Source organism: Spermophilus citellus (assembly GCF_964194105.1).
Source record: "Spermophilus citellus genome assembly, chromosome: 8".
Lineage (NCBI taxonomy): Eukaryota > Metazoa > Chordata > Mammalia > Rodentia > Sciuridae > Spermophilus > Spermophilus citellus.
This window is the reverse complement of record NC_138189.1, coordinates 67240253-67258021: the sequence shown is the minus strand read 5'-3', so window position 1 is coordinate 67258021 and position 17769 is coordinate 67240253. Positions and strand designations below refer to the sequence as shown.

The window sequence follows — 17769 nt, the reverse complement described above, 5'->3', positions numbered from 1 at the left end:
ATTTACATTTCTACCAGGAAAAAAAAAAGATTTAGAAGCTAACATAAATTTCACAGTCTAGCCTCTTAATCATAGCAAACACTATGTCAAAAAAATGTCCATTCCCTTTTTGAGGGACTGGCAAACTGTGACCTTCAGGCTAGCCACTCAGTTTTTTAAACAAAGTTTAAATGGAATATAGCCATGCCCATTTGTTTAAATATTTCCTGTGGTTTCTTCTAAGCAGCCACAGCACCTTTGGGTTGCTGTGACAGAGATTATATGGCTGTGAGTCTACAATATTTACTATGTGGCCCTTTAAGGAAGTTTGCCAACCCCTGCCCTGGATTGAATGAATCACTGAGAGCACCTATGAACAATCCTCCATCAGGACACTGAAAGCACATGTCACTTTGTCTTGTTTGCAAATTTTGAATAATTTTCTTAACAAAATTAGGAGGGCTAAAGCATGATTTTTTGTTGCAAGATGGAGATCACTAGAGTCTTAGAAATTAGCAAAACTCAGAGGAGAGTTTGGAACTGTCACAGACTCTGGAACTGACTGGAGTTGCAATCCACTTATACTTGTAAGGGGTGAGATTGCTACCGGTGGCATCTAGATTGCACAGTGATCACCAGCAGTGTCAGTATAGATTCTGTCAAATATTTTACACTTTTCTGTTTATGAAGCCCAGTGATAATTATTCAGAGTAATAATTCCAGGATATATCACAATCCTGAGGTGCAGCAGTGTTTCATGAAAAGTAATCTAATCCTGCTCAAGAATTTCAATAATAATTAGTATTTTCTTGATCTGAATCTAATAATTATAGTGATATGCATTACACATCTTGTGGTCATAGTTTTCAAGTTGACCCTGCAAAGGAAGATGAAAGTCGGATGAGGGTGTCAACAACTGAGATTCCTAACCACCCCTTTCTTATTTTAATCCTCACAACTTTCTTTTGCCAATTTATAAGACCAAGTTTCTACTTCAAAATAAGGGCTATGGAGGAAAAAAAAATTTAAACCTATGTATGCATGCAATTACCATATGACCCAACAATTGCAGATCTCTGGCATTTATTCCAGAGATCTTAAAAAAAAAAAGTCTTATATTCCCCCAAATGTTCATAGAGGTTTTATCCATAATAGCCCAAAACTGGAAAACACCCATCATAAATACTTCAACAGGTAAATGGTAAAACAAGCCAAGATACATATACGCTATGGAATATATTACTCAAGCAATAAAAAGAACAGATTATAAGGTACACAGAAAACTTGGATGAATTTCAAGAGAATTGAACTGAAGGACAAAAGCCAATTCTCAAATATTATATGCTACATGATTCCATACTTACAACATCTGTGAGATAACATAATTATGAGATAGAGAACAGAGTAGTGGCTGCCAAGAATCAGGGAGAGGGGTTGGCTGTACAGTGGTCTAAGGGACAGCAGAAGGGACCCTTTTGGTGATGGTAAGGTTAAGAATCATGATCATGGTGGTGTTTACGTGAAACTGTAGCTGTGATAACACAGATTGAGTTACACACACAAATAAGAGCATGTATAACTGGTGAAATTGGAATAAACTTTGGGAATTGTACCAATGTCAATTTCTAGTTTTGATATTGCACTTTCATTACAGAAGATACGAACACTGGGAGATATTGGGAGAAAAGTACACACCATCTCCTCACATATTTCTGTGTAATTTCCTGTGGATCTATAACTATTTCAAAATATAAAATTTTTTTAAATTTGGTTGGTTGAGATTTTTTTGTTTTGCTTTGTTTTGTAATTTTGGGGGGACAGGAGATTAAACCCAGGGATACTTTATCACTGATCTACATCCCCAGCCCTTTTGATTTTCCTTATTATTGAGACAGAGCTTTGCTATATTGCTGAGGCTGGCCTCAAATTCACTGAGATCACAGGCATGCATCATTGTTCCTGGCTTGTCAAAATAAAACGGTTGTAAAAATAAACTGCCCAAAGATGATGATCAGTTGTCTAGAATATAGTGATACAGCAAATACTATAAATTTAAATACTTTAAATTTATCCCTTCTGGAAAAATTAAGATTTGATGTAACATACGTTACTAGACAACTCCATTTGATATTTATCACTTAAATTCACTATTGTTCTTAGAGTTTAACTCTAGGACCAAGTAAAAAAATCTATATGTGATTCACAATGTATTTAGACAGCATGGGTAGATTTTACATAATAAGTTTGTAATCTCTGCCTTCAACTGCTATCTGTACTGAAAGCAGGTAGAATGTAGCCATTACAAACATGAGGCTGAGCTGTGCCACTTACTACCTATGTGACATGGAGAACATCACTTCACTTCTGACTCAACTCCTAATATATAAAATTGGTATAATAATCTCTACCTTAAAATGTGGTTCAATTAAATGATCAAAATAGTTAATGCAATAAAAGGGCTTTGGTGAGTGCCTGACACTCTAAGTATTCAATGAAAGTTAGCTCTATTACTTAGATCCTTGTTTTATCCTTATTGCCATAATAAGGAGATTTGCTTTCTCTCTCAATATTCCTTATCGGATGACAAGTGCAAATTAACTCAGAGCCAGAAATAAAACCTCTCATGATTTGCACACTGGAAACCCCTCACCTTCCATATGGCGTTCTCTAGGTAACTCTACTAAGAAACATCAAGTGCATCAGGTAAACAGCCACTATCAATATTCTCAAATGAACCAGAAATGAGAAACATCAGATTTTCTTAGTAGAGACAATCACCTGTGAAACTGGTCAGACATCTACTTCAAAAAGTTTTGAATAGGCACTAAACTTCTGAACTCTTACTTGATCTCAATCTGTTGGCCTTTGTATGTTTTCCATGACTAATTTTTATAAAAAGGATGGTTGCAACCTAGAATGGATAGTCCCCTTCTGGGGAAAAAAAAAGTTAATGGTACCTTCCTCTCCTATCTGATGTCATTTAATGATATTCCCCCAAACAAAGCAAGGAGACAAACATAGCAAATACAATTCCTGGGGAAGAAGAGCTAAGCTAATGGAGTACCAGAGGGTAAAACAGTTGAGAATAATTATAGCAAGGCTGTATCTCTTCCCCTTTCCTTTATCCATGTGTTAATTCAGTCACAAATCTTTTATAGATCCTTCTATGTGTTGGGCACTTTGGGTTCTGGGAATACAACAAAGAATAAGGAAGGAGACGAGATCTCTGTGTTCCTGGAGCTCCCAGCCCAGCAGGGAAGGCAGGCAACACAAAATTAGACTATTATATGGCACCTTCTTCCACAAGAACAGAAATACCAGATGACAAAGAAGCACATAGGAGTGGCACATCACCTAGGCCTGAGATCAAGCAGAGGCTTCTCAAAGCAGTGAACTCCACGTGGAAACACAAGGGCAGCAGTTTGGGTGTTCATTGCAGGGCAAGCATCCTTTAATTAGACTCCCACTTCTTTAAAGTATCATACTGAAACACTAACAGGAAGGAATCAATGGAGAAAGATAGGTTAGTAACTCAGAAGAGCAAGGGGAAACAATAAACTAAGTTTCCCAGAGCAGAGGAAGAGAAAGTGTGCTGAGAACACACACAGACATCAGCCTCCAAAGAGAGGGGCAAGAGGTTCTAACGGGTCTGGGTGAGGAAGGGGGAGAAGAGCAAACTGGAAGCCAGGATTTTCCAGCAACACCAGGGACACAGGAGGGGCTGCAGACCCTGAACAACTGAAAAGAGAAGGCCTCTCCTCTTCTGGGCCTCCTTTAAAAGGAAGGAGGCCTGGACACTTTGCATCTCTGATAGTGTGTCCTCTAATAACACCTTTCTGAGATTCTGTGCCAATGCATAAGTATTGAGGGATTTAAAAAAAAAAACTCAATATATCCTAAAAATTCTGAGGATTTTTAAAGAAACTACAAATGAATCATCTGACCAAAATATTACAAATGAAACTATAAAATGTGATAACTACCAATCATCTCATTTCCTGGTTAGGATGCAGAGAGATGTTCCCCTCACCCTGGGACACACAGCTTATCAGAGGCAGATCCTGAACACAAGTCCTGGCCCCTGACCTCCAGTCTGGAAGGCAATTACACCATGTTTTTCATATTTCTCCATTAGATATTTCCAGAGATCATCTCACATTGATTATTTTTCTCAAATTTGGATCACTGTTCTACTACACAATACCAAAGCAATATTATGAGAGGCTAAAATATTGTCCATCAACCACTTGGCTTTTCTAGCCCAGGTAATGTGCTGACCTGACAGCTGGATTTGGTGTCATAGAGACCTACCCTAAAAGCTGGTTTTAGTGGCTCAGACACAGTTCCTAGAAAAGAAAGCACAGATGGCATTTGACCCCTCAAACTCTTGGCTATCAGCATCAATGGATGAAGAAGGAATAAGAAGGGGGAAGGGAGAAGTTCTCAGGTGAGATCAAGAAAGAAGTCTGAAGAGCCTGGCGCAGTGGTACATGACTGTAACCCCAGCAACTCTGGAGGCTGAGGCAGGAGGATCACAAGTTCAAAGCCAGCCTCAGCAACTTAGCAAGGCCCAAAGCAACTCAGCGAGACCCTGTCTCTAAATAAAATATTAAAAAGGGCTGGGAAAGTGGCTCAGTGGTTAAGAGCCCCAGGGTTCAATTCCTGGTACAAAAAAATAAAAAAGGAAAACAAGTCTGAATATAAAAAGGATAGACAGCCACTGCCAGCTACAGAGAGGGGCATCCTTCCCAAACCTGGAGAGCAACCCCTCATGAGATGCCCATGTTCTTAGACAATGATTCTGCTCCTTCCTTGTTCCTCTTTACTTTAAACTTTCCAGGAGAGGGTTAATAAGTGCTCCCCCATCTTGCTCCCTAAGATAAGTCATCATGAGTAAAAACTTCTCTCATATCTCTCATAGTTTCTAAGCAGAAGGAATAGGACAGGACGAGCCCTGGCCAAATGGGAAAAAAAATAAGTGGGAACAAGATTTCACTCTAATGCCAGGTACAGTGGCACAGGCCTGTAATCCCAGTAACTTGGGAGCCAAGGCAGGAGAATTGCAAGTTCAAGGCCAACCTCAGTAACTTAGCAAGGTCCATGGCAACTTAGTGAGAACAGTTTCAAAATTTAAAAATTAAAAATTAAAGGGCTGGAAGGAGAGGGTCATCATTATACAAAATACATGTATGAAGATGTGAATTTGGTGTTAACATACCTTATATACAGAGATATGATACATGGTGGTATAAAGGTGTATTAAGAATTATATGCAAAAAAATAAGAGAGCTCATGTATAATGGCATAATTTGGCATGAATATACTTTATATACAGAGTTACAAAAAATTATGCTGTGAATGGATAATTATGAATGCAATGTACTCCACTATTGTCATCTATGAAAGAAAGAAAGAAAGAAAGAAAGAAAGAAAGAAAGAAAGAAAGAAAGAAAGAAAGAAAGAAAGAAAGAAAGAAAGAAAGAAAAGAAATGGAAAAAATTAAAGGTCTGGGGATGTAGCTAAGTGGTAAGATGATTCTTAATTCAATCCCCAGTACCCCCCCAAAAAAAATATTCACTCTATTTCTTTACATGGCATCCATTTCCCCACCTGATGGCACTCCACTTTGGGCATCCACAAAGCACTTACCTCTAATACTCTCATTTTCTCCTTCTCCCAAAGGACAAATATTATAGACTATGTTCTCATCCCCCTGAAATCCTAACGCCCGATATGATGGTGTTTTGGAGGTGGGACCTTTGAGAAGTAATTAGGTCATGAAGGTGAAGTTCTTGTGAATAGAATTGGTTCCCTTATAAGAGACACAAGGGAGCTTGCTTCTCTCTTTTCTCACCATGTGAGGATATGAAAACATGGCTGTCTGGGCTGGGGATGTGGCTCAAGCGGTAGCGCGCTCGCCTGGCATGCGTGCGGCCTGGGTTCGATCCTCAGCACCACGTACAAACAAGGATGTTGTGTCTGCCGAGAACTAAAAAATAAATATTAAAAATTCTCTCTCTCTCTCTCTCTCTCTCTCTCTCTCTCTCTCTCTCTCTCTCTCTCTCTCCCTCCCTCCCTCTCCTCTCCCTTTAAAAAAAAAAAAGAAAAGAAAAGAAAAAAAAAACATGGCTGTGTGCCAGTCAGGAAGACTGCCCTCAAACCAGATCTGCTGGCACCTTCATCTTGAACTTCCCAAATCAAAATTCTTCCTCTTTCCATGTATTATGCCCAAGCCAACCATTAAGCAAAAGAAATATGATCAAAACTCTTTCATATATCAGTAGAGTAGAGGCAAGGAAGCAAGGAAGTCAGGGGAAAGAGGGGAAGGGAAGGACAGGTACTAGGGACTGAATTAGAACAAGATATATTCCATGCTTTTATAATTATGTCAAAATGGATTCTACTGTCATGTATAACTAAAAAGAACTAATTTAAAAATTCAACCAAAAAAAAACCTCTTTCACATGCATTTTTACCATATTTGGAATGAATGATTCTGTGTACAATTTTGGAACTAAACAGGTATGGTCCCAGCCCTGGCCTTATACTTGCTAGCTTTGTGACCACGTGCAAGTATTTCAATTTCATTGGTAAAGGGAGATGTAAGGATATCTGCCTCATGTAGGTGTTATAAGTATTCATTGAGAAAATGTGTGTAAATGCTTAGAAGAGTGTCTGACTCATGAGAAGCACTCAATAAATAGTAACTATACTTATTTCTGATTCTTACTACATGCCTATAATACAGATGGGGTTTTAAATCACTATTTTATAGAGCAGTCATGTTACCTTCCCAGGTCACCAAGGAAATCTTGTCTCTCATTATTTCCACCCAAAGCCTCTGTTGTTATCCATTTTATCCTCCTCTAGCATTGAAGAATAATAATGATGACAACAATAATAATGATGATAGCTAATATTATGCTATTTGTAGAAGATGGGACACAGAAAGTTAAGTGGTTTGGACAGAGACAGCCAGCAAATAAGTAGCATAATAAAAAGCCTTTACCTAATTAATCTGGGACCAAAATCCAGGCTGTTATTTACCACACTGTAATGGATAGATGCTATTTCATTCGTTCTTTCTATATACAACTCTTAGACCTGTTGTTTTCCAGACATTATGCTAGGTTTGGAAACAATAAGATTTATAAAATTGCTAGGAGCCACAAGCATATATACGATGTATGGCACCTTTGGTTGTAAAGTGACGCCAGCTAGCCACTGAGATGATTATGTTAAAATTTACATTCATATGCAAACTGGACTCCCGCTGTTCACCTTGGCCTGCTACCGGACTCAAGTTACGGGACTTTACGGGACTGCTGGAGAGTTCCCATTGGTTGGGGAAGGATAGTAGGAGGGAATTCCGGAGGAGGTGGGAGGAGACGGGGGGGTTCCGGTCGGCGCGCGGTTCCGGTCGGACACCCTCGTGGGAGGACCGGTTTTTGACTTGCTGGCGCTGAGAGTGTTAGCGGCTTTTTCAAAATAAAGTTTTGTTCCTGCTTGATTGGCTCGTGATTCTGTGCCCAGCCAAGACTGCGGCATTTGGCGGCCCGTGCGGGGAACGCCTGAAGCTTAGAGGTGAGTAAATTGCTCGCCCCTGAGGGAAGGCGACAGGATGGATGACCTTCTCAGAAAACAATGTGTTCTTGTTTTGATTTATTTTGTTTTCATTTCGAGCTCCCTAGCCCTAGAATTTTCTCAGGCGAACTGGAAAAAATGGTTGGCTCAAGGTTTGAAGTTATTCAGCCCTGAGAAAGAGAAAATTGATACAACCATTGTCTGCTCCGTCTTTGTTTCATTCTGCTTCGGCTTTGTTTTATCCTACCTTATTGGGTTAGGTTATAGTAGATTAGAATCCAATAAAAAACAAACCGAAAAACTGTTAAGTAAATTGTTAGAGGTCCAGACTATGGTAGAAAAAACGCTAGGTCAAGCAAAAGAGAAGGTCTCTCAAGCTAGTCAGACAGAGGAGAATTTAAAGAAAGCAAGCTTAGAGGACAAGCAGCCATCAGGTGGAGAATTACAACAGGAGGTTGCTACCAACTCCGTTCTATCACCAGAGGGCGTAACTCAGCCAACAGCTCCATCTACCGCTGAGCGGCCCTCAACTACCGTAGTTGATGGACGGAATTCTGAGGCAGGACCCCAAAGATTAGCATGCCCTGTACTTGAGCAGGCAGGAGGGCAACGAATTCACCGTGCTTTAGATTTCAAAACAATAAAGCAATTAAAGGAGGCTGTAACGACCTATGGGCCGCAAGCTCCCTTCACAATAAGCATGGTTGAATCTGTTACCAACTTGGACATGACACCAGCAGATTGGGCTAACATGTGTCGATCTGTGCTAAACGGAGGACAATATTTGTTATGGAAGGTTGCCAATGAGGAATTTTGCATGGAGACAGCTAGGCGAAATGCAGAAGCTGGGTACCCTCAAAGAAATATGGACATGCTTTTGGGGAAGGGACCTTATGAGGGTCAAAGACAACAAATTGAATATGACCCTGGTGTGTACGCACAAATTGCTGTAGATGCAGTTAGGGCATGGAAAACTTTACAGGGGCATGGAGACTTACAAGGTCAATTATCTAAGGTAATACAAGGAACTAATGAACCTTATGCTGAATTTGTAGATAGACTTATTCAGTCAGCCTCTAGGATATTTGGAAATACAGAACAGGTAATGCCATTTATAAAACAACTGGCTTATGACCAAGCAAATCGTTGCTGCAGAGAGGTCATTAGACCATGGAGACATGAGGATTTAAACACATATATTAAATTATGTAGAGACATTAATGAACAGGGACAAGTCTTAGCAGCAGTACAACAGGCTTTAGATGCCAGGCCAAGAACATGCTATAATTGTAATCAAACAGGACATTTTAAAAGGAGTTGCCCCATAAGAGGAGGGTTTAACAAAGCTGGATATCAAAGGAATAGAATACCAGGTATTTGCCCACGATGCCGTAGAGGGAGACATTGGGCTAATGAATGCCGTTCTCAAACCACCATAGAGGGTATTCCGTTATCAAAAAACGGACAAGGACCAAGTGTTTACCCACGATATCGTGGAGAAAGGTATCAAGCTCCATTGCCAAAAAACGGACTAGAGGGCCCAATGCCCCGGGGCCCCAAACCACAAATATATGGGGCAATGGAGGAACCCAACAGCCCCATCAAGGTAGTGCCCAGGACGCATTATCCATTAAATCCCTCATCAGACAAACTAGAGGGAGCGCAGGGCTGGACATCTGCGCCTCTGCCAGAGCAGTACTAACCCCAGAGATGGGAATTCAAATCATTCCCACAGGAGTAAAAGGACCTCTTCCCCAGGGAACAGTAGGCTTATTATTGGGACGCAGTTCTTCTACACTAAAAGGACTTATGATAAGTCCTGGGGTAATTGATCCCGATTATGAAGGTGAAATAAAAATTATAGCTAGTTCTCCAAGAGGTATATCAGTAATTTCACCAGGAGATAGAATAGCACAGTTATTAATAATACCCAGCCTGCATGATAAATTTTCCAGTTGTAATGTAGAAAGAGGTTCCAAGGGATTAGGCTCCACAGGTGTAGATTGGGCTATGCTGTCTTTAAATTTAGATTCTCGCCCAATGCTAAAATTAAAAATTCAAGGACATGACTTTAATGGGCTGCTGGACACAGGAGCTGACCTCAGCATCATATCTCGTCAAGAATGGCCAAAACATTGGCCATTACAACAAGCCACTCAAACGCTTCGAGGCCTAGGAGTGGCAACAAATCCCCATAGAAGTGCTATGGTATTAGATTGGAGGGATCCTGAAGGATGTGAAGGAACTATACAGCCCTATGTATTGGATCATCTTCCTGTAAATTTATGGGGACGAGATGTCCTAGATCAATTAGGATTGACATTAACAAATAACATCAATCCTAACGCGCCCACTACTAGGGCTAAACAAGGCTTTAGGAAAGAAAAAAGATTAAGAGAACAAGAACAAGGTATGACAGCACCTATTCAAATAGATCAAGAAATAAATAGACATGAATTGGGTTTTCAGAAAGGGCCACTGAGACAATCAAAATTACTTGGAAATCAGAAAGACCAGTGTGGGTTCCTCAGTGGCCCTTGACTAAAGAAAAGATACAAGTAGCCCATGACTTGGTCAGACAACAGTTAGCGGAAGGACATATACAACCTTCCGTATCCCCCTATAATACTCCCATTTTTGTCATTAAAAAGAAATCTGGTAAATGGAGATTATTACAAGATTTAAGAGCCATTAATAATGAGATGGTTATTATGGGACCTGCTCAATCAGGGATTCCTCAATTGTCTGCTTTACCAAAAACCTGGCATGTTTTAGTTATAGATATTAAAGATTGTTTCTTTTCAATTCCAATTCATCCCGAGGATAGTCCACATTTTGCATTTACTATCCCTGCACTGAATCATGAAGGTCCTGATCAGAGATATGAATGGAAAGTACTCCCTCAAGGGATGGCTAACAGCCCAACTATGTGTCAAATTTATGTTAATAAAGCAATCCAGCCACTTAGAAACCAAAATCCTGAACTACAAATATTTCACTATATGGATGATGTGTTACTGGCACATAAAGATAAAAACACATTACTAGAATGTTATGCCACACTTACAAATTTATTGAAAAATTATAATCTAGAGATAGCAATAGATAAAGTACAATTAAATCTTCCAATTAATTATTTAGGAGTTCTATTATCCTCAACCATGGTCCGTCCACCAAAAATTCAAATACGAGTAGATCAACTCAAATCACTTAATGACTTTCAAAAGTTATTGGGAGACATAAATTGGATAAGGCCTTATCTAGGCATACCAACAGGAGAGTTAGGACCTTTATTTGATATTCTAAAAGGTCCATCAGATCCAAATTCACCCCGCATGTTAACGCCTGAAGCAAGAAAAGTATTAAAAATCATTGAAACATATATGGAAAATATGCATTTGGATAGAATTGATATAAGTTTGCCTTTATTATTTATTGTACTACCAACAAAAAATATTCCTACAGGAGTATTTTGGCAAGAAGGTCCATTATTGTGGATACATTTATCTTATTCCCCTAACACTATTCTTACTAGATATCCTGAGGCTGTAGGACAATTAATACTCAAAGGAATAAAAACAGCTAAGGGAGTGTTTGGGATTTCTCCCAATAAAATTATTACTCCATATACTATGGATCAAATTGATGAGTTAGCTAATGAGTTAAATACTTGGGCAATAATCCTGTGTAAAACTAGTGTTTCATTTGATAATCACTTACCATCTAATCCTTTGTTGTCTTTTTGGTCTAAGCATCCTGTAGTTTTTCCAAAAATGACAAGAAAAACCCCTATCATAAATGCTCCAAATATATTCACTGATGGGTCAAACAATGGTACAGCAGCAGTAGTTACTCCTGATCAAACTTTTACATTTTTAGTACCCAAACAATCAGCTCAAAAGGTAGAGCTTAATGCAGTATTACAAGCTTTTATGATGTTTAAAGATTCTGTATTTAATTTATTTTCTGATAGTCAGTATGTAGTTAATGCTATTAATTCCCTTGAAGATGCTGGTAGGATTTCCCCTTCCTCTACTGTTTTCTCTTTGTTTTCCGCTATACAAAGTCTAATCTGGGACCGAAAAGATCCATTCTTCATAGGTCATATCAGGGCACATACAGGATTGCCTGGAGCCCTTAGTATGGGCAATGAACTAGCAGATAAATCTACACATGACATACATATTTTCTCCACAATAGAAGAAGCTATAAATTTTCATAAAAGGTTCCATGTCAATGCTAATACTTTACAAAAGCGCTTTAAAATAACTAAAGAACAGGCCAGACATATAATAAAACAATGTCAAAATTGTGTGACATTTTTACCACAAGTTAATCTTGGAGTCAATCCTAGAGGACTAATACCTAACCATATTTGGCAGATGGACGTCACACACTTGCCAGAATTTGGAAAATTAAAATATTTACATGTTACAGTTGATACCTCTTCCGGATTTTTGATGGGCTCCCTTCATGCCGGAGAAAAAACTAAAGATGTTATAGCTCATTGCTTACAAAATTTTGCCACTGTGGGCGTTCCAAAACAGTTAAAAACGGACAACGGTCCTGGTTATACTTCCTCCTCTTTTAAACAATTTTGCTCATCATTTGGTATTACTCACATAACAGGAATTCCATACAATCCACAAGGACAAGGCATAGTTGAAAGAGCTCATCAAACTATTAAAATGTACTTATTAAAACAAAAGGAGGGAATTGGAAAGGGGTATATATCCCCCAAAGATAAACTTAAAATAACCCTTTTTACTCTAAACTTTTTAAATTTAGATTCATCGGGACTTAGTGCTGCGGAAAGACATTTGTACCCCAAAAATGTACATAAGCCTAAGGTACTTTGGAAAGATATTCTAACAGGACAATGGAAAGGCCCGGATCCAGTGATAGTCTGGAATCGGGGCGCTGTCTGTGTTTTCCCACAGGATGAACAGCAACCGATTTGGATTCCAGAGAGATTAACTAAAACAATTTCTACAGAAAAAGAAGATGATTTGACTCAAATCCATAACAGCTAACATCCAGAGCTCCAGCTTGGCTATTCTTACATCTGCGACAGTGATTAACCAAGGTTTTTTTTTTCAGTATCTATTTTATTATTGCATTTTTCCACATCATAAAGTTCTATTTTATTTTTGAGCTCATACAAACCTAGGTTAATGTTTTTCTGATCAGTTTTATTTTTTGACTGTGTTTTATTTTTTATTTATTTATTTATTTATTTATTTATTTTTTTTTTTTTTTTTTTGACTGTGGAGTTTTTAAACATTGCAATGGAGATTTCACCTAAGTATAGTTACAAGGCCTTTATTTACTATTGTCTTATGTGTTGTATGTTGTGTGCACACTTCTGTTTTGTGTTGTATGTCTGTATGTGTGTATGTCCATATTTCTTATATGAGGAGCGCTCATGAAAAAATGGATCCGAATTTTTTCTTTATTCACGTGATTTATATGGTTTAATTTAAATTAGGTGAACAGCTGTTTATGATTGTTGTTAAAGATGGTTAACAGATCTGTTTGTTTACTAATTTAAATTTGGTAAACGGCTGTTAAGGATTGTTTTTAAAGGAGTTTAACAGATCTGTTTGTTTACTTTCACCTTTTCTTTTTATTATATTTAATAATTCTGTTCAGGATAATGTCTCTTTACCATCATTGCCAGAATTTCCATCTCCATCCCAATTCCAGTGAAGACTGAGATAAAACCAAACTACAGCTTCTATGATAGCTATCACAGTAAACTGTATAAACTGATGCATCAATGAATATAACTCAACAAGTAATGCTATCAAGGACTTGATTTACTTTGGGAGGATATGGACATATTGATAGACTCCTCCAATTTGAACTGCTTGCAGAACTTGCCTGGACTATATATCAGTTGCATACATTGTGAAATATCATCTGGTGCACCGAATTGTGGTACTGCTGGCATATTTTTGCTGATGGTGTCACCAGTGATGCAATTTCCTTGCCAGCTCACCCCATGTTTATTGTGGTAATACTGGCATATCTTTGCTGATGGTGTCACCAGTGACGCAATTTTTCCAAAGGAGCCGTCAATTGGCTTGGTGTCGTGGCATTTCTGTATCCTCCTCCCTTCTACTAGTGATGGTCTAAATTTGGGGGCCAACAGAGGTGAGGCAAAGAACCTCACCCCCCCACTGGCACCAAGGCTAAATTTGGGGGCCAACAGAGGTGAGGCAAGAACCTCACCCCCCCACTGGTGCATAGGCCTATCCACAAGCATGGCTGAATGCTGGACCGGTAGTCAGCGACGGGTTGCTCTGATTACAGTGGATTCAACCTAAGACAGGAAGCTGACGCCTAAAGGTCAGTTCTCCCATGACGGGTAAGAACCATATGTTAAATTGGACAACCTACCAGGCACGGTCCCTAGCCACATTGCTTGTTGCTTAATTAAACAGAAGGGGGCAGATGCTAGGAGCCACAAGCATATATACGATGTATGGCACCTTTGGTTGTAAAGTGACGCCAGCTAGCCACTGAGATGATTATGTTAAAATTTACATTCATATGCAAACTGGACTCCCGCTGTTCACCTTGGCCTGCTACCGGACTCAAGTTACGGGACTTTACGGGACTGCTGGAGAGTTCCCATTGGTTGGGGAAGGATAGTAGGAGGGAATTCCGGAGGAGGTGGGAGGAGACGGGGGGGTTCCGGTCGGCGCGCGGTTCCGGTCGGACACCCTCGTGGGAGGACCGGTTTTTGACTTGCTGGCGCTGAGAGTGTTAGCGGCTTTTTCAAAATAAAGTTTTGTTCCTGCTTGATTGGCTCGTGATTCTGTGCCCAGCCAAGACTGCGGCATAAAATCGTCCTCAACATCCTGTAATCTGCAATCTAGTGAAGACAAATCACTGTACAATCTAATGAATGTTGTCTTCGTGACATAAAGAAGATACCTCAGAACCACAGAGCTACTAACAGGGTCCAGTCGAGGAAGGCTTGATGCAGGGAGTTCCCTCTGAGAAAAGTCCTGCTCCAGATGGCGATGGAGAGGGAGAGATGTTCAGACATCTAAACATCAATGCATCTTTGCCCCATGTATGGGGGCCAGTGAGAAGTTCAGTGTGGACAGATTATAAGGTACATGTGGGAAGAATTAGGGAAGAACACTGAAAATGATAGGCAAAAATTGCACTGAAGAGAACCTTATGTGCTAAACCAAGGAGTCTCCTTGGGGAGGAGAGAGGAAAAACTGATTTTAAAGCCTATGTTAGCCTTCCACCAAGTACGAGCACTGTACTGTGATTCCATCGTTTTCAGTATGATAACCTTGGAAGATGATTGATCAGGCTCAATTAACGTTTAGCTCAATTAACAAACAGTCATGATGATCTAAGAAAGAAATTTCCAAATACGATAGATCACTAGAACAGCCAGTGTTTTAAAGTACATTTTCTTGAGCCCCAAGACCAAATGAGTCAAAAATCAACAAAAGAAGATGAGGACTCTGTGATTGTGTGTGTGTGTGTGCATGTGTGCGTGTGTGTGTGTGTGTGTGTGTGTATGTATGTGTGTGGGTGTGTGTGTTTCTCCAGTGACTGAAGGTGAGACGGGTTTGGAAATCTGAAGAGAGACCAAGTGGAAGAGTCAAAATAGTAGCAGGGAGGATAAATAGACACTAGAAAATACACAATTCTAAATTAGAATCATCAGGACCTTGTGGAAATTAGAATGGATGCAAGATCATCTGTGTGAGTCCCAGAAGAGATAGGAAGGCTGCCTTTTGGAACCCGAAATAAGACAAGAAAGCTAGGCAATCAACGTGACTCTCCTAAATTACCACCTACACTCTAATGGCATACATTAAAAATGCACATTTATATATTGGAAAAAACTTTGTCCTGTCCTAACTAACACTACTTCACCCACTTTTCTGTCCTTTTTCTCCCCTCTCCACTGTTATCCAAATCAGTGTGGCTCATAAAGACCAAGTCTTATCCCTGAAATATCACAACGGCCATTAAAACTTTATTTTTTTCCCCAAGCCTGTCAGTGATTTGAAAATTTACGAATTTGAATGACTGTATTGTCCCTCATAAATGAGCTACTTACTATTCCTGACCTATTTTTCCTCTCCGGGTCTTGTTTGATCATTCCAAGCAGACCCCTCTGTGTTCCTCCTTTAGCAAGCGGATGAAAAAGGTGGGATGGAAGTTATATTAAGAAAAAAGTAAGTGCCCTACAGTGCATATTGAAAGCTTTCCTGCGATAAAAAGACGGAACTTAGCCCAGGAAAGTCACAGTGTCAAGCTTAAATGCTTTCTCTACCCGTGTGCTTTAGGGGAAAAAGACACATAACCTAGAAAGCTGGTCAGGCAATTATATTACTGCCCAAGTTTTATGAGACAGTATCAGAGGGGAAGCACAAAGAGGCTGTCAATCCACAAACCGAATAAAAAGAAAAAAAGTTGTGTTTGCAGAGACGGGGACAAATAAAAGTTGGTGATGAAGAGGGCATTCCTTTTAATTGCTTAACCTTTCCTTTCTACCGCGTCTATAATTGGAGCAAAATGTCCCCTCCAGTAGCCTGGAGGCAAGTGGAGCTTAACAGGAGGATGAGCCGATCTCCAAGGGAGAAGTCAGGACTAGTCAGTAACGGGTGACATAAAGTGTATAACCCCTCAAATGATGTATTCCAGCCTTCCAGCAAGTCCAAAATGGCAGGTGGCAAAGCTCTGACCCCAAAAGAAAACAATTTGCACTGTTTGCACTAGTCGAAGAATTCATGGAAGAATGGTTACTTTTTCTTCATGCTTTGTGGGCACTAGTAGAGGTCACTGGGAATAGACATGTGGGAAAGGCAAGTTTGTGCCTGGGGGTCAGCTCAGTGCACTGGAACCCTGGGGACCCAGAGGCTGTGAATTCTAATTCTGGCTCTGCTGCTAATTTCCTGTGGGGCCTTGAAAGGATGCACTTAATATCTTATCACTTCAATTTCCTTCTCAAGAGAGATGGACCTTAACCTTGTCAATGAATGATGATGAACTATGCATTTCATTCACATTTCCTGATCCACACATCACATGGGGTTAGTCCCAGAAGCAGTAAATTAAAATGTTTTGAGGTACAATTAAACTATTTTTATTGATTTTATTATTTTTTAAAATACATGACAACAGTGGAATGCATTACAATTCTTATTACTCATATAGAGCACAATTTTTCGTATCTCTCTATATAAAGTATGTTCACACCAATTTATGCCATTATACATGTACTTTTTTTGCATTACAATTCTTAATAAAAAATTAAGATAGTAATATGAGGGGACACACATGTTTTACTTAAATCCAACTTTAAAGGAGATGCAATTTTTTCCAAAATAACAAGCATCAAATAATATGAAATGTCCAAGGGCTGGGATTGTGGTTCAGTGGTAAAGCACTTGCCCAGCATGTATAAGGCACTGGTTTCAATTCTCAGCACTGCATATAAATAACTGAGTAAAATAAAGCCCATCAACAACTAAAAATACATATAAGAAATTTTTAAAATGAGATGAAATGTCAAAGCTCTCTGACAAAACATTAAGCACTGTTTAAATGCAAGGCTTTATCATTATTATTGCTAGTTTAAAATTTGTTTTCAGTGTGAGATCCTGAAGAGAAATGCTACTCCCATTCTCCAACTCCAACATTCATTTCTTACTTATTCAGTACCTTTCTCTTGCCTAAGCACTAAAAATACAAAAGTGAACTATAAACAGACCACAAAAAAAAATATATTGTGTGATTCCACTTACAGGAGGTATCTAGAATAAGCAAATTCAGAGTGACAATACAGAATAGAAGCTACCTGGAGCTAAAGAAAGGGAGAAGGAAGAGTTTTGGCTTAATGTCAAGAGTTTCTGTTTCAGATGATTAAAAATATAGGCTATAAATATGTAGTTACATAACATTGTAAATGTACTTATTGCTGCTCAATTATGCACTTAAAATGGCTAAAATGTTAAATTTCATGTTACATATATTTTATCACAGTTTCCTTAAATGGATTGAAAAAAAAAGTGAACTCAACATGTTCATCCTTTCTCTTGTCAAAGAGGTGATCCCTACCTCGAAGTATGAAAACTCTGCCGATAGGGATTCCATTGCTCTCTGCTCCCAGGATGCGTCCTCAAGATTCTTTATCATCTGCATGCTGACACTAAGAACCTACTT

The 17769-nt window shown here is 39.2% G+C and overlaps 1 long non-coding RNA gene across 1 annotated transcript in view; it reads left to right on the top strand.

Annotated features, from left to right (window-relative positions):
• Positions 1 to 17769, top strand: part of LOC308654063 — a 173278-nt gene that overhangs the window by 10738 nt on the left and 144771 nt on the right. The gene's annotated exons all lie outside the window — the stretch shown is intronic.